Raw genomic sequence first — 25,671 nt, forward strand, 5'->3', positions numbered from 1 at the left:
TGAATTTTCAGCTTTCTTTGGAAAGGCCTTGCACTATGAAGCTCTTGTATCCCTAAGGGTGTGACGAGTAGATCACATTCAGAAAAATTAACGAGTTTCCTAAGTGTATGAGCAAGTGCGGTCATTTCTATTAGCCCCAGAGGAAAGGGTTTGTAAGGTAACAATACGATTGATGAAATCGCGGATTGATATTTTGTTTGCTGAGTTCAGGTTTGGTACATCACATTCTCTGGAACACGAAAGACCTGAATCATCATCATCATCATCATCATCCTATGTAGAAGTTGCCATTGTCTTGTTCCAGGTAAAAACCCATCACCCTTCTTCAGCACTAGTGCATTAATTATGGGTGGTTCCATTCCTCCCCACTTTTATTTTAGGCTTGCAGCTACAGCTTATGCCATTAATCTTTGTACTTCTTAAATGCATGAATGAACTCATGCCTGTGGAATTTACTAAGTGATTTAGCAATTTCAAGAATATTTTAGTCATCTCCCAAAGCTTCTTCAACCAGTTCATGCAACACATGAATGAAGAGAAATACATGATTTGCTAATGAGGTCTTATCCCTGACCAGCTTTTACTTTGGAATTTGGGGGGCAATGGCTCGTGGAAGCCAATGTATTTGAACACATATCTAATTATATCACTTCTACATTGGTTTCCATGTGTTGCTGGACATGAGGGTCCTAAGATAATAATATACTGTGACAAGTTTCCTCTATCCCCTGAAGATTTTGATAAGAATAATAGGTTAATTCTGATTACATAAATATGTCTACATGTATGTGCATGACTGTGTGTATAGTTGTACATGGACGGTGTAAATATGAGCATATAGTTATAGATATGATGATGTTATGCCTAATTATGTTTTGGCCAATGACCACTACACATACTACGTCCTTCCAAAAGATTATGTTATGAATGGGATGCCAGAGCTATGTTCATATGGTGAATCTCAAAATATTTCAAACTGTTAAGGAATACATGATTGTATGTGCCTGTGAGGAGAGAGGTATGATGGGTACATCTACAGGAAACTGTGTGTACGCATGTGTACATTTCACAACTATGGACGCACTTTGAAAAGATGACATGACTATTCTACACATCCCATAACGTGTCAGTTCGTTACACCATGTGGTTGTACATGTTTCTAGGGTAGCTTTTAATTTTTTTATTTTGATTTGTTGTTGTTTGTTTGTTTGTATTTGTTTTTTTTTTTTTTGAGACAGGGTTTCTCTGTGTAGCCCTGGCTGCTCTGGAACTCACTCTTTAGACCAGACTTACCTCAAAGTCAAGAGATCCACCGGCCTCTGCCTCCTGAGAGTGGGATTAAAGGTGTGCACCACCTCCTGACCTATTTAATTTTTTCACTAATGTAAATGCATTTATGTGTACATGATATGTACGTGTGTAGAAAGTTGTAAGTGCCGTGGTGCACCCATGAGTCCTCCAGCTTGCATGGCAAGCAAGTTTATTCTCTGGGGCACCTTGCTGCCCTTCTGACATAATTAAAATAAAATAAATAAATGTAGTGCATTTGTCTTAAAAATAAGAAAGAGCCATGCACGGTGGCACAGCCTGTAGTCCAGGGGCCAGAGGCAGGAGGATTGCAAGCTCGGGGTCTGCCTGGGCAGGAGAACACCTTGTCCGGAAGCAGAAAGTAATAAAAGAACTTGGGATGTACTGTAGTGGTGGACTGCCTGCCTAGGGCACAAGCTCTAAGTTCAGTCCCGCTGACCGCGACAAACAGGTCTATCTAAACGTACATTATCAACTTACTTTCTAACTGAAAAAGTCATTCAAAGAATTGAGGGGTTTTCTTTTTCTTTCATTTTCCTTTTGGCAGTTCTAGAGATTGAATCAGCAACTCCTACATGTATGCTATGTCTCCGGCCCAAGGTGTGAGCTTTTTAATTATAACCAGTGAACTTCACCGGAGCCGAATGTTACCTGTAGTGATTGCCTGGCTGTAACAAGCGAACCCTTATCTGCCAGTCCCATGTGCAGACACATTCAGACAGGAAGGCCTCCGCGGACAGCCTGCCGCTGCTTCTAAGGCTCCCCACCACAGGCGCCCTGAAACAGATGAGTCATTTTCAGCATCAGCCTGGCTGGTCTGCTTCAGACGCCCACCGTTCAGACCGCTGAGCTCAGTGAGCGTCCTACCCGCTTCATTTTTATTACATTCTACTTGAAAACCAACCGGTGTGTGCTCTGCCCCTTTTCCCTGAGGCAATGGTCACCCTAGAAGCTGTGGCTCGTGGGGATCCTGTTCATCACGCGATGCTTAGGGGTAAGAACCGCTGCTGGGTTCGCTGAAACTAACCCCTTCAACTTCTGAGAAGATTTCTTTGTGTTCTACACTGCAGGTCCCCCAAGTCAAGACATGTGCTTCGGAGACACTTGAAGAAATGCCTCTGAAGGACTAGAGGCATTCTTTGTGTCCAGGGAAGGCAGTGACCCTTGGCTGAGTGTTATCTTTGGGGGCTGGAAAGGAAATGGGTTTCGTGCCTGACAGGAAGACGTTCTATTCTCACTTTATCTCTCTCCTGGTCCTCTGCACTTTCTCCGTTCTATTCCTCTTCATCCCCTACCCAGTATCCATGAGTCTCCTCTTCCAAATGACTGCTTTCTGTCTGCTTTGAGAGTGTATATGCTTTTGCTATCTACTGCCCCCTCTTGGAGCCCTTGGGCTTGCCTCGCTAGCATCCATGATCCCAGGGATGCAGGCCTTGAAGGAGCAGCTGGCTTATAGCTCCCAGTGATGACCTACAACACTCAGGTTTGATCTCACAGGCAGCTTCATTGACTTGGAGGAATATGCACACACACACACACACACACACACACACACACACACACACACACTTTTTTTCCCCTTGAAACGGCAAATCTCTCTTCTATTCCATTCCTTGCCCAGAGGCACAGTAGAGACTAACTCATACTCTATAAACAGAAATTGAACATTTTTTTTGTAATTTTAATTCTTTTGCTTTGTTTTAAACAGGAATGTTTGAAAAAAAATCTCTTAAAGCCATCCATCATTATTCCTCACTCAGTTAGACTTTTTTTGTGTCTTCCTATCTTTGTCCTGGAGAGAGGATTAAGAGAACGAACAGGAAGTAGCCTTGTAACTTCCTTAAAGTGACAAAGTACTGTATGTTTTAGAGCAAGAGACACGAGGTATTTGGGTATGGTTCTTATTGCTTCTGTGGAGGAGCCAGATTGGTTCAAGAAAGGACAAAGCATTCATTGCTACTTTAGTGTGCATTTTGTGGAGACGCCAAGTTGATAAACTGAGTTCCAGCACTTCTCCAGAACAAACACGTGACAGGAACCCTTCTCTTTAGCATTTGCGTGAGTCCTGTCTGGGTACACCTGCCTGGTAAGAATGACTTTACCAGAAGCAACTGGAGGAGTGTTGGACTGAAATTTTTGAAAATCTATTACATGAATTTCATTTGTGTGTGTGTATGTGTTTCTTGGTTAAGGGCTACATAATTCACAGAGAGCTGCCATTTGATTCTTTACAGTATCTCCAATGCGGTCCAGGCACAGTGACACGTACCTGTCATCCTAGCTACTGGGGAAGCAAAGGGAGCAGGGTCACTTGAACTCAGGAGTTCAAGGTCAGCCTGGACAGCACAGCACACCTTAAAAAATAAGATAAAATTACTGAAATGTATATATAAGAGATGATGAAAATGTGACTTAAGCTATATGTATTTCTAAAGCTTCTATTTCACAAAGATGACAAAATCACGCCAACTTAAAAATGAAGTCAAGAAAATCTAGATTAATTACTTTCACATACTTTCAATTCTGATTCCAATATTTTTATTTAGTACAACTATTCCTCCCTCTATTGAACCAGGAGCTGGGATAACTTGTGAGTTTGTGGAAAACCCCTAACCTATCCAGTAATATCTGTGGACTTTCATTTCTCATGACTAGGAGACAGCTTTGTGAAGGAGTTGGAAGACCCCTCCATTTTCTTTACATGCATGTCTAGGCATGTTGAAGTGTGCTCATCTCCCAGGCAACTCAGAGCATAATATTTTCTTGCTCTGGGTCCTTTGGTGGCATTGAATTTCCACTCCACCAGCATCTAGTACCCTGAAATTGCTGATTTCTAATGACTCAACAGGTTCAGACTCATAAGCAAGAATTTGAGAGCCGTCGCCCAAGCCTGAATCAGCCAAGAAGAAATCCAATTTATCACTGTGCAAGGATATTTGTTTATTCTTGTTCCAACTGTGGCTTAATGAAAATGGAAAAAAAACACCTAAGAAAACTGGATATAATTTTTCAGCCCACAGATAGCAGTTATAATGATGAAACTATGCAGAAAAAAACCTCCAGGCCCTGCCATTGCAAGGACTCTTTTGACTGATATTTTTACTTGAGATGGTCAAGACAGTCAGAGTAATCCACAGTCAAGTAAGCCACCCAAGTTCTTCCTAAAGAAGCAAATACATAGTATCTAGAGGCTTTTGGGGGAGAAAAGGATGGGAACATCCATAATCCTCCCATTGTCTCCAGTTGCAGTTATCTTATTACAAGTCTGTTTGGGCCCTTTATGAGAACCCCAAATTTGTACTCATTGTCAGGTTTTATCTCAGGGAACACATGTCTTAGATGAATCTCCATTTAACTTCCTGAATCTTGGTCAAGAAGGACATTAGGAATTCCATACAAAGTGTGAATCAAGAGTACCAGTAAAGGGTAAAGCATATGATAAAAGGCTTTGTAATGGCTTGAATTTGCATTTAAGACAATTAATATTAAAATTGGGTCCTTTCATCTCAAATAGTCCCTTGGGTGATTGCCTTTTCAAATGTGTGTTGCAGTCATATATGGGCATAAAGGCAATCACATACCTCCTTTACCAAGCAGTGGTGCCCGTATTAACTATAGACAAATCCCAATTGCTTCTCATTATCCAACATTATTATCATGAGTCTATAACATGCTCTTGGTAAATAAATCACCAGTGAATGCCAAAAGAGATGGTTGGGAGTCTATCCTTTTCATAAATAGAAAGAAATGTGTAAACAGAGAATAATGTTCCCGTTACTTTTCCTGTTGCTTTGGTAAAGTACTCCAACAAACGCATGTTAGTGGAGAAAGATTTTGTTTTGGCTGCAGCCTGAGGATATAGTCCATAGGGCTGGGGAGACCTCGGCATCAAAGCTGGAAGTAGCAATTCAGATAGCATCTACCGTCATGGTGCAGAGACTGACCAAGGCTGGTGTTCATGGACCACAGTTCATGCAATGGAACAGATCACAGTTAAGGGGAGCCTTCACACCTCAAGCAACATAATCTACGTAGCCCCTCCCAGGCATGCCCACAAGTTTGTCCACCAGGTGATGCTACTGTCAAGTTGACAATCTCTCTTCATGATCGCAATGTTGATGACCAAGAGTAAAATTTCAGGACTGAGTCTTTGTTTCTCTTGATGGGAGGGGTAAAATAATGTCCAAACTGTTTTAGGGGAAACTATGTAATAGATACATTAGTCATCTTTTGCAACTATGTGGCCAAAACAACTTGAAGAAGGAAGGATCTGTTTCAGGCTCACAGTGTGAGGGCAGAGTCCATCATGGTGGGGAGATCATGGCATCAGGAATGTGGGAGGTCACATCACGTCTGCAGTCATAAAGCAAAAAAAGACAAGTAAGTTCTCTTTTTTATTGACTCTGGAACTCTGGGTCACAAGATGTGATGTCTGCCTTCTCTTCTCTTCAATTAAACCTTTAAGAATAGCATCACAGCCCCAGCCAGAGGTTTTCCTAAGTGACTCTAAAACTCATCAAGCTGACACTAAAGATTAATTATCAAAAATTGAAAAGTGAATTGGGCTGTGTCTGTGGAAACCATTGGCTGTTTGTCCGGTGTTTGGCCTTAGATTCCAGTGTCAGCTTGCTGGTAAGCTGGCCTGAGACTTGAGTTTTCTGAAGAACCTAGAGAAATCCCTAGGGACGTGGAAAAGGCTGTGAGTCAGGACGGGGGGAAAAAAAACCCGGAACCATGTGGTGACAAAGGCAGGCGTTCTGCTGGACGTTCCTTTTCTCTTGATCCCCTCGCTGTCCAGCTTATAACGTGTCTGCTGTTACATAACTGGATTTTCCCTGCACATCTAGTTTCTCCACAGGAAGCTAGCAACCTTAAATTTGGAGCAATAAAATGCTGGAAGTTGGGGTTCAGATTTTAGGCTGGATATGTAGCTCTGTGGTTGATTGCTTGCCTATTAAAGGCACAAAATGAAAATAATTATGTTCTTTTAATAATATAACATAATTAATAATTGTTGTATTGTGTTATTAATAACTACATTAATTAATAATGTAATTGATAATTATTATAATTTCCCAAAAACATCAAGTGAAGTACTGTGTCTAAGCTTATTTTCTTTCAATAAGTCAGTCATTCACTATTCTACTTTCAAGGAAAAATTAAGCCCCCTAAAGAACATACCCTCAGCATCTATATATGGATGATCATGAGTTAATAGTTATAGTTAATGATGCAGACTATACATTCTAAAGGTGTGCAGTGATAAGCTGATAATTTTATTCCCATTTATTTACTGGACTGGTTGTTCTTCTACTTGGCCTAGTGAAGCTATAAGGAGAAAAGCAACTTAAATTATAACTGACCTGACAGAACTGAAACCTAAAATCACTCCCTTACGCCTTGCACACCCGAGGAGAAATGTCTTCCACACACTGATAGCACAATTTATTTTGGTCACCAAGCTTGCAGATTTGCTGCGCTGAATAACTGGACAGAGTTTTTTTTTTTCTTTTTTCTTTTTGGCTTTTTGCCCTGTTCAGACAGACACCAAGACAAAAAAAAAAAAAAAAGGGAAAGTTCAATCCCCTTTTTGATCTAACTTGAAAAAAAGCATTGTCAATGTCAAGAACACAGAGACTGTGGGTTGTTTGTTATGCTAGAAGGAGTCTTCTGTGTTGCATTGTTTGTGTAGTATGAAGTGACACTGTATGCCTGTGCTCCCTTGGGGACTCCTCAAGCAAAAGAGGTGTGTTATCTCTCTGACTATGCCCCGAAATGATTAGTGCGGAGTAAACACAGTATATAAAGCCAGCCTTAGTTCCAGACTCAGGGTCCATGCCCCTCCCCTCAGCTCCTGAGGAAGATGCTTTTGTTTATCAGAAGATTATGGGATGTTTATGTATGACGATGGGGTACCACCACAACATGGTAGGAACTATGGTAACAGGACACTAATAGGCGCTCTTGGCCGGAAGGTGTGCCTCCTCTCTGCCTCCTCTCAGTCTCGGTTAGAGTTCCGTCTGAACGTGTGAGGTGAGGCACCTTCTATAGAGGTAAGGAGGAGGCTGAGCCTCCTCCCTATGTAAGAACTGACATCATCGGGTCCCCAGGTCATGTAAGGGAGGTAGTTTAAAACATCAGTTTAATACATCTTTTCCCTTCTGTTAGTAAAGTGGGTAGCATTTCTGTTTTGTTTTATTGCTCCAAATCAATTTGGGGTTGTTTGCCTCCCAAAAAATAGCAAATATTGTCAAGTCTGGTGGCACACCCATAAGAGGCAAAGGGTTTCTGAGTTAAGGCCAGCTTTTGCCACATAATTTAAAACACTGTCTCAAAAGAAAGAAATATTTAGGAATGTAGTCACTTGACACAACAGTGGCCATGCAAGTCAAGCAAGGAGAAAAAGTCTGGAAAAGAGAAGTCAAGTTGAAATGAGGTAGCATGTGGCTTCAAGACTTCCATGCTTTCTTTTCTGTCTCTGACCCACATCCTCTTCCACCCAGGAGTTCTGGATTTATCCAGTTTTTCCCAGTTCGGACAGGTTCCTCAGAACATTTGTGTCTGACATCGGCCATCAATACAATTCCATCCTTGGCCCTAAATAAAATTATCCGGAGGCCATGATCACCTGGACTCCTGTGTTGACTTAGGTCCTTGCTAATACATGGCTTTAGCCCAAGGGCTTTCTGAGTCTTTATTATCAAAGAAAATGTTATAGAGTTTGAGTAGCCACAGGGCACCTGAGAGGCAGGGTGGCGTCTTGCAGAGTGAAGGGTTGAAAGCAGATCACTGAAAATAGTGACGCTGTATATGTGAAGATAAAGGGTCAAATGGAGACTTGCTGTGTTCGTTAATGTTCCAAGACACTCAGCATTCATCATGGACTAGGCATTGGCTGAACATCTCATTGTTCCCAAAGACAAGGAACTGACCCTTGAAGCTCAAGTGTAAATAATGGACAGACATTGACAGTTTTCATTAAAATTTGAAGTAGAGATCATTTTGAGCTGTCACAAAGTTTTTCTGGATCTTAAAATAGTCAAACACGGTCTAATTTGACCATCTTTGCGAGTTCTTTATCTCATCATTGCTCTCCCTAAGGCATCTTTTACAGCTTAAAACTCGTTGACTCTTGGCCCAATATTTACTATGTTTTAAATCTGCCAAAAATTTTTAACTGGAGGCATTAATGCAACTGATATCTCAATCACACACATAGCTAAAGAGCCAGGAAGGATTTGCCAGGTGTAAATTATATATATATATATATATATATATATATATATATATATATATATGTGGAGTCATTTAGGGCAAAGCTAGGAAGAGTGCCTTTGGACTTTCTGTGGAAGCTGCTTTCAGAGTGGCTAGTTTTGACTCTTTTCATCCCAAACCAAAATACAAATCTGTTATCTGTTCAATAAAATTGGAGTAGAATTTCCTGAAAGTCAAGTCCAATCCTGGAAGACTAACAGTTACATTTTTCTTTCTTTTAGATTGTGTATGTGTGTGTGTGTGTGTGTGTGTGTGTGTGTGTGCATGTGTGTGAGGTCAATGATGAAGACAGAGTGTCTTTGGATGATAACCCTCCATCTCTAACATTTTGAAACAGGGTCTCTCATTGATCCTGAGGCTAGTCAGTGAGCTTCAGGGATCCCCTAACCTATTGCTCCCCATCCCCCACCCCAACACTGAGATTACAGAAGCACCCACCTGGCTTTTTACAAGGTTATAGGGGTCTACACAAGGGTCCCCGAGCTTGTGACAGGTACTTTATAGACTGAGCCACCTCCGTAGCCCTAAGACTAAAAACTCTCAAATCGGATATCCCAAGGAGCACCAGTAATGTTTCTCTCCCTCCCACCGACTAAAGAAACTGAAGGATGAACAAGAAGGATTTCTCAGCTTAGAGGAGGTAAAAAAATAAATAGTCCAGTGTCAAATTTCCCTTCCCTCGCAGTGTCCATCGCCTGCTCTGGAGGAATCGAGAAATCTGCGTTTTAATTACTGAAAAGCAACACCCTTGCCCTTAGTCCTATAGGCATTCTGCTGCTTCTCTCTCTCTCTCTCTCTCTCTCTCTCTCTCTCTCTCTCTCTCTCTCTCTCTCTGTGTGTGTGTGTGTGTGTGTGAGATTTGATATCGTATCTGAACCTGTATGTGGTTTTGAAACTGCATTTTGTCAGTTTTGTTGTTGACACAGGACAGTTGCGGGTTTTGATGGGAGCTTTGTCTAGGGAAAAAAAAAAAGGAAAAAAATCTTCTTACGGGGCATGCCTTTATCAGAAGTCACCCCTGGGCTATTTACAAGTGCCATGGTTACAGACCTGCTAGACTGATGATATTCACATGCAGGAAACAATGCAAGGAAAACAGGATTTGCTCGGCTCCGACTTCGCTGGGCCAAGAATTCCAGGAAGTGATTGTACTCCCCGAAACCGTCTGTGCTGGGCTAGATTGTCTATAGCTTTTAAGGTCAAGTCCTACCCCACTGCGTTTGCAGCGGCCTTTGTAACAAGGCAGCGTGTTTACGAAGGCGGGTACACGCTGTGTTGTTTACCAGTCCGCGCGGCGTTAAATGTGAGATATAGTTCTAATCCGTGGCTCAGGATGGTGGCACAGGGAATCTGTCACCCGCGTTCCTGACACAAGCTTGGGATGGGTTCAAAAAGCAACTGGAAGGGTGACCACGCAGCCCCGTGGAGCATGGGGACAGTCACGAAGCGCCGGACCGCTGACAGGACAGGCGGGTCGGGGTAGATGATGAATGTGGGGAGCACTCTGAGTTTATGTTATTAACTGTCGTGCTTCCTGGAGGGGGCTGAGCCGCCTCCTTGGAGGGAGCGAGATGCTGGTACAGTAAGCGACTCCGCGCCGCCGACGCCGACTCCATGCGCGGAAAGGGGGGTGGGGGCAACAATGGGATTTATTTCTTCATGAGAGACCTGGGAGGCAGCCAGGCATTCCAGGGCCTTGCTCTGGAATTCTTTGATTTCTCCACGGTGCACAATGACTGGACTTGTGGTGCTCCGAGCTCAAGCATGCTGGAGTCCCACAGGGGACAGCGGGCACTGTTCCAGCGGACACGCAGCCCAGTGGTCCACTCTGCGACAAGTCGTTGTCGCTTCTAGGTTAGACTTAACTGACCCTACCCTGTGTGTACCCTCTTGAAATGAAGTTGGTCCCTAGAGTGATGTTAAACATGCAACAGCCCACAGAGGATGCAAGGATGCCAGAGCATCTCAAAGCACATTCTTTCCACCAAGAGCATCCGCTGCTACCTAGGCAAACAAACAAACAAAAAAATTCGTCTTTCTGGAGGTTTTTAGATAATGTCCCCCACGGTCCCATACCTTAAAGGGCAATCATGACAGCAAATGTATCTTTAAATGCAGTGGGCCAAATGCAGTGGGTGACTCGGGCTGGTAATCCATCAGTACCAATTTAATAAAATCTGTTAGATTATCGTGTTGTGACTCATCATTCCAGGCTGTATTTTCCCAGGGTATTGGAACAGATGACAACTGGGAGATATTTCGTGCCCAGTTCTCACACAAACACGCTGCTAAAATATCTGGATCCTATTGTAGGACGACATTTTAGCGGCTGGATTTTATCGTGTCTCTAAATCCATAGGTTGGTGTCTTGAGGTCTCCTCAGCTCAGTAATGGGGATATCGTGGCCCAAAGCTGTGCTTAAACGCCACATGAAGGTTCTCTGTTGTAGTAGGCTTGTGGAGGGATGCTGGTGGATAGAGCGATTAGCACAACTACATCCAAAGAGGTTGCAAATTCCCAGCAAAAGCCCAGAGACCTCAGCATAAACAGACAAACAAACAAACAAGTAAAATGTGTGAGTCATGGGGTAAGGATTTCAAAGATCATCAGAAGTATCTTGAGACCTCTGCCTCTGGTCTTGCCCTTAGCATTGACAGGAAGTTGCTATTCCACCACTGATGTTTGTAGACCTTTACAGGGTCTTTCTCTGGTTCTTTTAAAAATGGAACTTGTTCATTCTAGCTCTGTAGCATACAGTGATGGAGAACAAAGGGATAACATTAGTTAACGTAATAGGATGGTGCTAACGTAACAGAGGTCAACCCAGCTGCCCATGAAGCCAATATCCTTATATACATGTGGCAGTTTTGTGTTGTTTTATTTGTCCACGCACTCATCATTTTAGGTGCTTATAATGAATATTAGCCATTTTTGTCTCTCATTTTCCTGTCTTCCTCCCCAGCTTTTCCCGCGAGACTTCTTACGTCTTTGTTTTTCATCTGTGATGAGAGTGGCTTTGAAGACTCTCTTAGGGCCTCTCCATCCAGACGGGGACTGTGAGACCTGCCGAAGAAGAACAGAATTCCTTGGAGGGGAAGAATAAAGGCTTCCTAAGGAAACTGGGAAAACATGAAAGAAAGAACCAAAGCATAGAAATATAAGTCCTGGCAGAGGACAAGTTTATAATCTTTGAAGGACTTTGACTTTTAAAAAAGTGTCTCCACATTCATGAAATTCTTGGAGAAATTCTAGGATACTGATATTGTAAATAAGGAAATGGGTTTGTAAAGCTTAAATGACTTTCTAAAGACACTTGGCAGTTACAGATTTAAGTCTAAAGACAAATCACACTTTTTCAACCCTGTGAGAAGGATCCACTAGCAAGAGAGAAAGTTCCTGAGAGGAAAGAGAATGAGTAGAGAAGAGTCAGCCTTGGTTGTCATTGATACATACACCAAACAAGTCTGTCTTCTCCAGGGTTCAAGGAGTAAAAGTTCAAAGACTTCTTTGTAAGACCATTTTACAATTTTAACTGTGCAGCCTGAGTACTTACCATCTTAAGCCATGGATAAGAGGGAAAGAAAACTTCAATTATTTACTTGAGGGTTATCTTTGTTAATTAAAAAGAATATGTGCATTAGATATTATGAAAGCTATATTCTATGCTCTGGAAATCTCAACACATTGTCAGATCATGTAAATAAAATGTCAGAGTAATTGCCTCAATGTCTATACTGTTCAAATTAACAAAAATGTTTAAAAAAAAAGTATAGGGACTCGAAAGAGAGAGATCATCAGTTAAATCCACTTGAAACTCTTGTGAGGGGCCTGAGTGCAGGTCCCATCATTCGTTTCAGGAAGTTCACCACACCTGAACTCCAGTTCCAGAGAATCTGACACCATCTTCTGGCCCCCAAGAGCAGTACATAAATGTATTATACACACAGACAAGCAAGAACACACATACACATAAAATAAATTAAAAACATGAAAGGCTTAGACAGTTTTTAAAAATGTAAACCATTACATTTAGTCAAAATGCAGAGAACTGATTAAGGGTGGCCAGTGCCAACCGATAGTACAGCCCCTATACCGAGGCTCCAGAAGCACCCCAAAAGAGGGAGTAGACTTTATGAGCCAGTGAGCCAAAATGGCTGCTATGAGGTACTGTGTTCTATTTATGAAAAAACAGCTGTTCCCATGATGTCTTAATAATGCCTGAAAAATGACACCAATGGCATGCTGATCTAGATTCATCTAGGCCCCTGCCCTAGATGAAGATCTACAAGCAATTAATTAATGACTGCTGAATTAAGAAAAGCAGGCTTCTCCAGGAATAAGCCTCTTGATAGCTAATCTCTAGTAGTCGGTGCTAAATGCATATACATATCAGCAACACTAAGTGAACTCGGCAGGTGTGTTTATAATTGCATACATGTATGTATAGGAAACAATAAAATAAGAAAAGGCGTGAATTTGAAGAGTGGGGGTCACAAAGAAGAGAGAAATGATGTAAATACAGTATTAATTTGGATAAAATTCTCAAAAAGTAGATTAAAAAATACATAGGCAGCAACCAATGCAAGTCTTAGAGTAAAAGAGCAATTCCTGGGGCTCAGGAGCAGGAGAGCTTAAAATAAATGGCATAAATACCAACTTATTTTTTTTTTCAAAAAGAACAACAGAATAAATTCAAAGAACAAAGATGAAAATATAATAAAACAAGTATAAAAGTGAGTAAAACCAAAAATTAAATTTCAAAAAGCTTGTAGAGACAAACTTCTGGTAATATTTACCAAAAAAATATGTGGGGAGAGCAGAGAATACTGAGAAGAACAGAGACAGAAAGGACAACAAGCACTCTTGCCAGAGACAAGTAAAATAAAAATTTAAACACTATGCAAAACTTTTGGCCAACAAGTTTGTAAAGGAAATTATATGAGCTTTTAGAAAACACAGAAGTGACTCACGAGGAAATAGAAATCTCCAATATGTCAAGACTACAATTGAATCTCTAGTTAAAAATCAACTCACAGGGAGAAACTCATGCCAGATTTTACTGTTAGCATTTCTTACATAATCTTTTTCAAGAACAGAAATACCAGCGTATTACTTCCCAGCACATTTTGTGAGAGTTGCATAACCTTGAAGTGAAAATTAGCCAAGGACAGAACAAAGTAGGAAAATCGCAACCCAGGATTAATGTAATTAACTGCCTTAACAAGGTAAAACAAGAATAAACTTTAAAATTACAACTGTGTTTGCATATGCCCCCTAAAATGTAAAGATTGTTGATAATTTTTTAAATGAATCATCAATAAAGTAGGAATAAACAAAATGTCTTTATTGTGAGAAAAGCGATCTGTGAAATTAAAGTATAAGCATCATATATAATGATTAAAATGTAAATCTTCCTTTCATGGTGATCAGTTTTAGTATTTCTATAGTGTAATACAAGTCCCAAGGGCGTATACAAAAGGGAAAGAGAAGTTTTGAAAATCATAAAAAAATTTCTCATTGTTAATTAATTAATTAACTAATTTTAGTTCTGGAGCCAGAACCCAGTCTCTCCCATGCTAGGTAAAATTCTACTGTTAGGCTATGTCTCCAGTCTGCACCTCTCATTGTAAATAAATAACATTGCCCAGAGTGAAAATTCAAGACACCAGCAATTTTTTTTTTAATTTTAAAATAAGAATTAGTGGTGAATCAATTATCAAAGTGTATCACTTTTCTACATAGCAGAAACACTCAGAGGTATCCATGGAAGAGGCCATCAGGTTCCAGCACACAGTCTCAGTCCTCTGATCACACAGATGACCTGGTGAAACTCGTGAATCTCTAAGAAAACAAACCACACAGTCATAACGGTGGGAAAGGGGTTCGTAAGAAGTGGGGGTAAATAAGAGTGGGAGGGAAATAGGAGGTACATTCCAATGATGAACAGGTATGTTATACGTGGGGGAAACCATCGAAAAGAAACAGCAAACTTAAGAAACTCAAAGATAATGGGTAATTTAGCATGCTGTCTCCAACAAGCCTCTCCACGGGCCTTAGAAAGCTGATTTTGAAACTTATTGGAAAGAATAAAGAGTGATGGGCAGCAAGTATTTTCATGCTTCAAAGTAAGGAAAATGAAGATAATTTGTTCCTTAGGCATAGAGACTTGTTATAAAATTATAGTTAAAAACTCATTATCAGATACTGCTGCACATTAATAAACAAATAAAGCCAGAGCAACAGAATAGAAACATTGGAAGAAATCCACAGGTGGTGGGACTTTCCTTATGACAAGAGTAGTGTCTGAGGTCAATTAAAAAAAAAGATAAGGTATTATATATGTGAGTGTGTGTGTGTGTATCTTATATCTACAATGCAAAACTGTTAATTATGCTCTCTCTTTACACTGACTGCAAGCATTGAACTCAAAGACTGAAAACAGAAGCCCAAACCACAAAACCCCAAGGGGGAGGGAAGGAATTGTATCTAGAAATAAAACTCTAAAGAACTACATTGATTTTAAGATTGAGGACATAAGTAAGATCCATGAGGAGAGTAAAATAATATGCCATAAAGCAATCAAATATGATCATACCATATTACAATGTATAAAAGTAAATAAACTTATGTGTAATAAGTTAGAAGTCTTGCCTATCCCTGGACCTATTGTATTTAATGGGTTTCGACAAATTAAATTCAAGGAGAAAATTAAAGAAAAGGAGAAAAAGTTAAACAAACAAACAAAAAATTCAACAAAATAGTCCTAAAAAGGAATTCCAAAGAGATATATGGCTCATTACACAGAGAAAAGCCACTTATCTCTTTCAGCAAGGAGAGAAATACAAGCAGGCAGGACAATGGAGTTTCAACTCACATTCCCTAGATTAGAAACAATAACAGAAGAACTGGCCATCAGCGCATGTTCTGAAGTTGTTGAGCAATGATTGGTGGGAGTTTATCTACATTCTAGAACTGTGGAAAAGAGGTTTGCATTACCCGCAATTCTGAATATTCATAGCATATGGCTTAGCAATCTTGAGTTTGTCATCTAAGAAGCCTGAGTACATGAACCAGAAAAAAATCAACCCCAGGTTCCCATCCAAGCTCATTAGAGCGCTTTCTCTTTGCAAAAACCTTATGCTCGGAACAATGGGATGTCTGTAAACAGCAGAAAGCATTAATCTGCATAAAGGAGCACCATATACCACTGACAGTTGTCCATAGGTGCACTGACATAAGCAAACACCTGAAGGGCCATTTGGGTCAAGTGAAAATAAGATTCAGGAAGTGCAGCTGTAAGTAAGGCTCCACGCATATGAATTCCCACTAAAGGCAAAAGGTGACCTGGAGTTTATCGAATATGTATACTGTCAAAGAAAACCAGGGGGTGAATGACTGACCTAAAAGTCACGGCACTGGGTACCTCTGGGGAGGACATCAGTACAAGAAGCCATCTGAATCTTTGAGGTAAGTAAAAGAGCACTGATCCTACAGATGAAATGCTGTTTCTAGAGCTGAGTAGTGGGAATGTGGGTAACCTGCTGATTCCTGTTATCCGTCCGGTTTCTATTTCAATCTCTTCCGCAACACAGATCAATGGATGCACCCCAACTGCGCTGCCCGCTTCCATTCAGAGACCTTTATTTCTTTGCCACATCACCAGTTTGGTGGGAAGATGTTTTTACAAATTCCCATTTTAAGCTTGATCCAGGTGAATGGTTTGTTTAAAAAGGTACAAGAGGATAGAGAATGGGCAAGGTGCCTGGATACCCTGGATGGGGTGTAGTGAAAGGGCGGAGCTTTGAAGGACAAAAGCCTTGTCAATATGCCTCACCTAGCTAGTTATTTCACCTAACCAATCGTGGCCAGACGGTCTGCCGTGGGTGGGAAACCCCGCGTCACTCACCACTTCCTCAGAACATTAGCTGTTCGTGTAGGTTCTGCGTAACAGAAAGCCTAGGGCTGATCACAAAATAGGAGGAAGTGGACAACAAAGGGGCGAGAAGTGGAATTCCAGTGCCGGGGTTTCCTCCTAAATATCTTCCCTTATACACGTGTGGATGTTCTCCTTGGTTAAATATTTGAAAAACACATCATATTTTATTAGGTGTTTTTCCCCTAAAAGAACAGCCTGTTCTCCTCTGAGGAAGAATGACAGTTCTCTCGGCTTATTACATGAAAGTATCAGTTGACTCCCCAAAGCAGAGAGATTTCATTCTCCCCTTCTCTCTCTCTCTCTCTCTCTCTCTCTCTCTCTCTCTCTCTCTCTCACACACACACACACACACATACAGGATGGGGGGGTGAGTGAACCTGTAAAAATAAAGCTGTTTTGCAGCGTGCGCAGGAAATTAAACACAGTACCTTGCTCTAGCAGTGAGAAGGAAATGGACACAAGTGCTTAGATTTACCGGTAAAGAGGGTGGTTTCAAAAATGCTGGCAATATTCTGTTTTTTAATTGCTGCTTTTAAAGCTGTGTATAGCAGTTTTACAGGCCCTCTTGTATGTCATGGTTTGTTTGTTTTTTTCCACAAGACATTTTTTTTTGTATTGCTTTTATTGCACTTGAAGTTCTGTCTAGGTTCCCCAAATGCAGAGTCTCCGAGGACACCAAAAGAGCAGGTATCAGAAGCAAGATGCAGGCTGACATGAGAGGCTTTTCGCTCTATGCTCCAGGGAGTCCACTCTTGCCAACATGTGCCTTTAGGAGAAATAGTTTGGCTTCAATTGAAAAAGAGGACACGATGGAAGATTGTTAGCAACAACAACAGAAATCACCAGACACAAAGAAAAAGTAGTGGCACAGGGAGGAAAATGAAGAGGAGGAGAAGAAGATGAAAATGGGGAACAGGGAGGGAGGAAGAAGGGGAGAATTGAGTATGTTTAGATTTAGATGGGTAGAAGGAAGGGAAAGATGAAGGCTGGCGGAAGGAGTCATCTCCTTAACTGGCATTTTTCCTGCTTTGAGTTTCGGTATAATGATAATAATTACTATTAAAATACATTTTATTATTTGAGAATTTCATACAAGGTACTGTGACGATATCCGCTCCCAGCTTTCTCCCTCCAGCTCCCCGCCCCCAATCTCCCTACACAGCACTTGCCTAGCTTCAGGTCCTCTTCCTTTTAGCTCTTGTTAGAGCCTCCCACAAGAATGAGGCAACCTACACGGTCCCAGAGAGAAGCGCCTCTCCTTGCTGGGGCTATCAGTGGCCAATAGCTTCTCAGCTAGGGATCTTGGTAGCCTTTCTCCCATCCAAGATGGAACTTTTAACTGGCTTGGTCCTGGGCACGTCTTGTGTAGGAATTCACAGACCTTGTGTGTTCTTCTGTGCAACAGACGCCTATGTCAAAAGACAGCACTCCTCCCCCTGGCTCTTTTCACCATCCCCTTCCCTCTGTCTTGTTCGTTGGGTGGGGGTTAGGAGCTGTATAGATAGCCTATCTATGCCTGAGCGCTGGCATTCACTTACTTTCAGCATTTGAACACTTGGGAGCTTCTGTGTTAACCACAACCCACTGCAAAAACCTTATCAGACCAAGGCTGAAAGTAGCGCGAATCTGGTGCAGGAGGCTCCCAGTCCTCCCAGGCATGTTTAAGCGGAGGGAGCCCTGTACTGTCACATACGGGCTGGGCTCCAGGAACTAAATTGCCTGGGTGGACTGTGTAAGTGGCCCTAGTGCCATTATCATCATCACTATTATAATTTTTATTATTATTATTATTATTATTGTTTGTGTGTGGGATGTGTGCGTGTGCATGCGGCTGTGTGTGTGTGCTCGTGTGGAGGTCAGAGGACAGCTTCTGGGTGTTTGATGTCGTCTCTCTACCTTGTTCTCCTCATTCAGCTAGCTGGCTAGGAACTTTGGGGGAGTCTCCTGTCTCCACCTCCCATCGCCAGTAGAGGGCGCTCGGAGTACAGATGCTCGCGCCGCTGCTTGCCAGGCAGAAGCCTGTCTCCAGCAAACCCACCACTCCTCCTGCAAACCCCCCTCGGCTTTGAAGAAGCATGCCTGGGCTCTCCCTCTCCTTTCTTTCCCTTTTCCTTTCTTTTCCTTTCTTTTCCTTTCTTTTCCTTTCTTTTCCTTTCCTTTCCTTTCCTTTCCTTTCCTTTCCTTTCCTTTCCTTTCCTTTCCTTTCCTTTCCTGTCCTGTCCTGTCCTGTCCTGTCCTGTCCTGTCCTGTCCTGTCCTGTCCTGTCCTGTCCTGTCCTTTCCTTTCCTTTCCTTTCCTTTCCTTTCCTTTCCTTTCCTTTCCTTTCCTTTCCTTTCCTTTCCTGTCCTGTCCTGTCCTGTCCTGTCCTGTCCTGTCCTGTCCTGTCCTGTCCTGTCCTGTCCTTTCCTTTCCTTTCCTTTCCTTTCCTTTCCTTTCCTTTCCTTTCCTTTCCTTTCCTTTCCTTTCCTTTCCTTTCCTTTCCTTTCCTTTCCTTTCCTTTCCTTTCCTTTCCTGTCCTGTCCTGTCCTGTCCTGTCCTGTCCTGTCCTGTCCTGTCCTTTTCTTTCCTCTTTTTCCTCTCCTTTCCTTCCCCTTCTTTCCTTCTTTTCTTTCTTTCTTTCTTTCTTTCTTTCTTTCTTTCTTTCTTTCTTTCTTTCTCTCTCTCTCTTCTCTCTCTCTCTCTCTCTCTCTCTCTCTCTCTCTCTCTCTGTTTCTCTCTCTTTCTTTCTTCACTAGATGAAAGGCATATCAAGGTTGATTTGGGTAGATACCATGCAGGATTCCTTTCAAGGCCTCCACCTGGCTCCAGGAGGAAAGGGCAGAAACTCCCTACCCTTTCACACCACAGAACTTGCAGCCTGTAATTTTTGCTATTTCTCAATATGCGTGTTTGTGGCTTTGTGAGCTAGTGGAATGCTGTAATTTATGAACTTGCCTCTTTCGACCCTCTCAGCTGACTTTATCAGCATCCTCTAATATTATTAGCAAAAGAAACTATTTTTAGTGTGGTGATCACACGAAGTTAAGTCCCGACCATCCCAAGCATGTTGCAATTTTGCAAAGTTCTCCTGAGACCGTTTCTTCTACATGTGGTATCAGCTCAGAAGTCACTGTTTTTTAAAACCTTGCTCTAAAAACAAGACCAAGGAACATGGAGCTCATGCTCCTCCTCCTCCTCTTCCTTTTCCTTTCCTCCTCTTCCTCCCCACCTCCTCCTCTTCCTTCCCACACATCCTCTCCACCTCCTCCTCTTTCTCCCCATCTCCTCCTCTCCCCTCCTCCTCCTCCTCCACCACCACCACCTTCTCCCCTACTACTTTTCTACAAAATTTTAATCTGGACATAACCTTCTGATGAATAATGGTTTATCAGGGAACAGGAGAAAAGAAAAGTTAAGGCGAAGGCCCTGAGAGAAAACGGAGAACAAGTTATGTCGGAGGGTGATGGGGACAGAGCTTTTTGTCTTCCTGTGTCTGTTCCCTTTGGTTGGTGGGTGAACTGCACCAGCTAAGATCAGATTGAATAACCAGATGCAACCTCTCTGTGGATCTGAGAGTGAGACAGCGAGGGATGGAAACAGGCAGGAAGGCCTTAAGGGATGGAGATTCAAATAAGCAACTTTTACCATCCATCAGGCAAGAGCAGCCTTGAGCATTTGCCAGTCTCCATAGATTTCCCCATAAAATGACAAATGGTGGAGTCACCAAGAGGAAGGTATTTGAAAAAATTTGATTTAGAAGAAAACATAAAATGAAAGACCCAAGTTCTCTGTTTTATCAGCAGGAACTCCTAAGAATGCAAAAGGGTGTCACTTATTAATTTATTCAGAGCAGTTAGAACAACAACAGCAAAAGCAAGTCACTGGTTCTGACGGTTATCACCTTTCCAAAGACTAGAAGAACCACCCAAACCACTCAAAAGAGTTGCAACATATTCAGGGCAGAGACTCTGCAGAAAACGACTCACCCATTCAGGCAGAGGCAGAAGGGAGCCAGCGGCGGTGGCTCCCTAGAAACCACACCGGGGCCACTGCTTTGAGCTTGGGTTAGGGCTTCTCTTCTTCTCTGTAGGACTTCATCTACTCCTGTTGGTCTCTGCTTACAGAGACAGAAGGCCATCGCCATCGTTTCCTGGTAGATTTTCCATGGGTATTTAAAAGCAAAGGGATATCAGCTCAGTGTCGACACTAATAAATGTAACATTTACAGCGCGTCTTCCAGGAGTCCCTCCTGTCAACACCAGCTCCTCTACAACTCATAGCTGCTGAGAACAGGAAGCAAGGCCTTCGCCACAACGTGAAGGGTTTCTGTGCAGTGAGGAAGAGGGGTGTGTGACTTGTACTCTACAGCATGGATACTCATCACATGCATACTAGCTCGGTATGTATAAAGAAGTATACCACGTGCTTATTTGTTCTCATTTCTTTCCCAAAGAGTGGACAACATGAGCTGATTCCCAGGAAGGGAAATCTGGCGGTGGTGGCTTTCTCCTTGAGAAGCTAGATGAGGGAGTTAACAGAGATGCTAAAACAGAGTCATTGGGGTAGCTTTTCATCGTCTTTTCCAGGCTCATGGCAGTCTCTCCCATATTTTAAAGCAAACATCTTTGGCAGAAGTCACATTGTAAGTGCTGCTGACATTAGATTAATGACGGAAGTGATGCTTTCGTAGGAAATGAGAGCATAGCTGAGAGCAAAGATGACTGTTTTGATATTTTCTAAAGCAAAGTCTTATTATGTAGGCCCCGCTAGCTTAGGACTCACTGTGGAGACACAAGCTGGCCTTGAACTCAAGACCTGAGGTTCTAGTTGTGCGCTACCAGACCAGGTAAAACAACCGTTTCAAAGATGAAGATGGTTGCTAATAGACGTATTATCTATCGATAATTAAAACAGATAGTAAAGATGGTGAGAGACAGAAAACCAGGAAGAAAAGGAGGTACATAAAAAGGGAAAAATAACTTCAATGACTTAAAACATTTACTTAAATTAGCTTTGTCATGGTATCCCATGCAATACCCATCCCTGAGAAAAACAGTTATTAAATGTGTTGTGGAGTCTAACCATTCAAGTCTAGAGATTCAAGAAATGAGTAAAATGTTGGGATAAGTTCTATAACGGATCACAGAATAAAACAAGAGATGGCGAAACTGAACTTTAAGGGATATTCAAGGACTCACAAGAGATGCAGTAACCTGGAGCAGGACGCGGTGAATTCCACCTCAAATGGGCCCCCACACACTGCCTACAGTTCTCCAGAGACAAACTCTCCAGTTTGATCTTGGATCCATTCAGTGCCCCCCTGCAGCTACCCATTGACAGGAGTCCAGCTGGCTTGGGAGTCTCAGGAGAAAGAGTCATGGAAACACTCAGTTTGTCTCTGTCTTTCCCACCTCACTACTTGGCCTTCTAGGAGAGTGCCTTTATTCCTCCTCCATGAAGGAGCCACCGCTCTCCTCAATCACACATGTCTGGACCCTCCAACCTCACAAAAAACTGATGGTCCTTGTCGATAGCCTCTTTTGCATATTGATTAGATTTAGTGTCAAGAACTCTATTCAGTGGGTTCAGTGTGGAAAGCTTAGCTCTTCCCCATCTGGAACAGCAAATACATGTACACGCACACACACATACACACACACATACACACACACACACACACACACACCTCCACACTTGCTCACACATGAACACACATGCACACACATGCACAGAGAAACACATCCACATACACACACAAATGCACATACACATAATTTTATTAAAACACTACACTATCTTATGAGACCTTCGGTTGCTTTCTTCACTGTTTCCATGAGAAATCAATAAATTCACCTCACTCCTCAACCTAGTCAACCTCTCTGCCCACGTGATGCCACTAACTTGTCTCTCCTTTGAATAGTCTCATCTCTATACATCAGTCCTTTTCTAGATGCCGTCTCTGGAATTTCTCTGCCTTAAATGTTTGTAATACTCTGCTCAGACTTCTTCCTCCATGCCTTTGTTTAAGTAATTTTAAACTGCATTAAAGCCTGTCTTTTCTCGGTTCTTACTCCCACCAAACACCAATTTTTGTTTGGTCTTCTGCATGTCTGCCAGTTTTAAGCTCCTTTCTGCATCCAACAGACCAATTCCCTTTCACTGCCCATTTGGTGGCAAACAGAGGCTTCCTCATGCCTCTGTCTCCATTTTGGCTCACCTCCAGCCCTTCCTCAAAGCTGTGCCAGAATGATCTTTCTAGGTGATAAATCTTATCTCTCTGCTGCCTTTCTTAAAACACTTGAATGCTCCCCATTGCCTTGAGGATAAAATCCAAATCCTTATAAAAATTCTCATTGCAACACAGTGAATCATTTAAGATCTGTGCCCATCTCCTTTTCTAAATGTCTCTTCCTCCTCTTTATCCTTTACACATTCACTAAGGGAAATTTTTCACCATCCTTCAACCACAACATGATGCCCAAGCCTCGTACCCCTCAAACCAAGACAACCCAGAATAACTTCTTAAAGCGTCCCTCCAAGGAAGTAGTACATTGATTCCTCAAAGCATACATAAGATCAGCACTTCTCTGAAACATTTTTTTTATATTCCTCCTTGTTCCCGTCCATGCGTTAGACACAGCATGTCCAGGTGGACTTGGTTATGGTTTCTTCCATGCACTTACAACATTTCATTCTGCTAATTACAGTCCTCATCCGATTGTTTTATGGCCCCATGAAAGCTGTGTTCTCTCTGGGAACGCGAGGACCTGAGCCAGGCGTGGCATGGACAGTTAATGTTTCCACCAGAGCAACAATGACACAGAGCATCAGAGCCCGTGGGTCGTCTCCTGCTGCATGGCGTATGGATGGTGTCATCCTGCCAGAAGGGAGAAAGCAGATCTGATAACTTCTCAACATCCCCGTCTGTTACGACCACAGCACTATGAATAAGCTCCGGGAGCGTTGCTTCACAGAGCTGAGGTCTTGTTTTCTGAAAGCAGCCCTGGGAAAAGCAGCAGGAAAAACAGCCTCTGTCTTGCCACATCGCACATCATTACGAGGGTGACATCCTGATAGCATCAGGGTTCCTTATCACTCCCAGGTACCTGGGTAAACAGAGAGGCAGTTTTAGCACTGCCCCACAAACTCAGCCATTTTTTGAAGAGTGCCACAGCTGTCCTGGGATCAGAGCTTCCTGAGAGGTGATTTGCCTTGACTTCAAGTTCAAAAGCTCTTCCTGAAGGTCAAACAGGGCTGGTCTCACACTGGATGGACTTTCTTTGCAGTTTTTCTATCCTTGGTTTTGTGTGTGTGTGTGTGTGTGTGTGTGTGTGTGCACGCACGCGCATGTGTGTATTTATGTGTATGTGAGTGTATTTGTGTATATATGTGTATATGTATGTGTTGTGTACTTCTGTGTATACGTGCATGGGCACATGTGTTTACATGTGTATATGTATGTGTGTGTAAGTATATATGTGTATATATGTATGCATGTATGTGTGTGTGTGGGTATATATGTGTATGTGTGGATGTATGTATGTGTGTATATGTAGGTATGTGTATTTGTGTGTGTATGTGTGTTGTGCACATGTGTGCCTATGGAGGCCAGAGGTTGAAGAAGTTAAGTATCTTCCACAGTCACTATCTTTTTTTTTTTTTTTTTTTTTTTTTTTTTTTTTGAGACAGGCTCTTCCACTGATCATGAACTCACCAATTCTACGAGAATGACCAGCAAGTGCCAGGGATCCACCTGTTTCTACCTCTCCAGAAACAACTGGTATTTCAGAGCTGGGATTACAGAGCTGTGCCCAGATCTTGCATTGGTGTTGGGATCAAACTTAGGTCTCCATGCTTGGGTGGCAAGCTCTTCACCATGGAGTCACTTTCCAAGCCTGGAAAGACCCTTTCCGCAGCGGAAATTGAGTGTGAGTCATGACTACAAACCTAGTGGATTTAAATACATTAATGTAATTTCAGATACTGTAAACCCCAATTGCTCAGTACCTTTGTGCCTTCAAAATAAACTATAAAAAGACACACTGCTTTATGCAAACAATACTGTCTGAAAAGAACTCGACTTCTGTAGGCAAATTATTCTTTCAAATGGCACTTACATTGTTTGTCTTTTGGGGTAGTGTCTCATTCTTCATTCTACAGCCCAGGTTGATCTTGAATTGAAGGCAATCCCAATTATTGAGATTATAGGTGCTAGCCACCACGCATGACTTTTAAGTAATAATTTTAAGCCTGGCATGGTGGCATTCACCTACAATTTCAGTCCAGGAAGCTTGAGGCAAGGAGATCATGAGTTTTCAAGCTTGGACTAAATTGTAAGACACTGTCTGATAAAAAAATAATAATTTTTTAAGTCAGAATGACAGCTATGAGCCTCAGGTAAACAATCACATAATCTGTACTAAAATAATAGCAGTTCAACTATGAAAAGTTAACATTTCCTTCTGAAGAGGTGTGGGGAAGGGGAGATGTGACAAACAATGCCCCAAAGACTCTGGTCTTTTGACAGTCTGTCTCCAGTGCTTGTTGGTCATTGAAGACGTCAGCTGTCTGATGCTTCCTGTCTTCCTACAAAAGAGGCCTAAAGTGCATGTCTTGGGCGTCCATGAAATAGGCGTAACTGAGCAGGCATCTGACCTGGTTTTAGAAGTCACACACTGGAAGCCACAGATGTCTAGATGTGCATTGTATCACACATTCAGTGAGTCTTCAACGAGCAAGCTGGACTGTGTGTCCAGCCCAAGCCTAAGACCTGGGCATGAGTGGAAAACAGAAGGGACAAGCATCTCTACCTTTTGAGGCTGGCAGGCAGTGAAGGAGGAGGAGAGAAAGACAGGCATAAAGAGAGTTACGTATCAGAGGGTGGGGAGCCGTTAAGTAGCTTAGAGACCAACAAAACAGAGAAGCATGCTGGGTGGTGGCTTAGGGCAGCTTTCTGTTTTCAGTGGGCTGCTAGGGGAAGCTGTCACTGAGGGACTGGCCTGCAGTGCACACAAGAGAGCGAGCGACATGAGGAGAAAGCGTGAGCACAACCAGAGAAAATGGCTCCCCGACACAGGGAACCCGGGTATGACAGATCTGAAGTGAGAGGAGGACTGTATGTCCTCGGAATGGCAAGAAGCCCCAGGAGGCCCTAGGCAGAGGGCTTTCTGCCC

Source organism: Meriones unguiculatus, chromosome 19 (genome assembly GCF_030254825.1).
Source record: "Meriones unguiculatus strain TT.TT164.6M chromosome 19, Bangor_MerUng_6.1, whole genome shotgun sequence".
Taxonomy (NCBI): Eukaryota; Metazoa; Chordata; class Mammalia; order Rodentia; family Muridae; genus Meriones; species Meriones unguiculatus.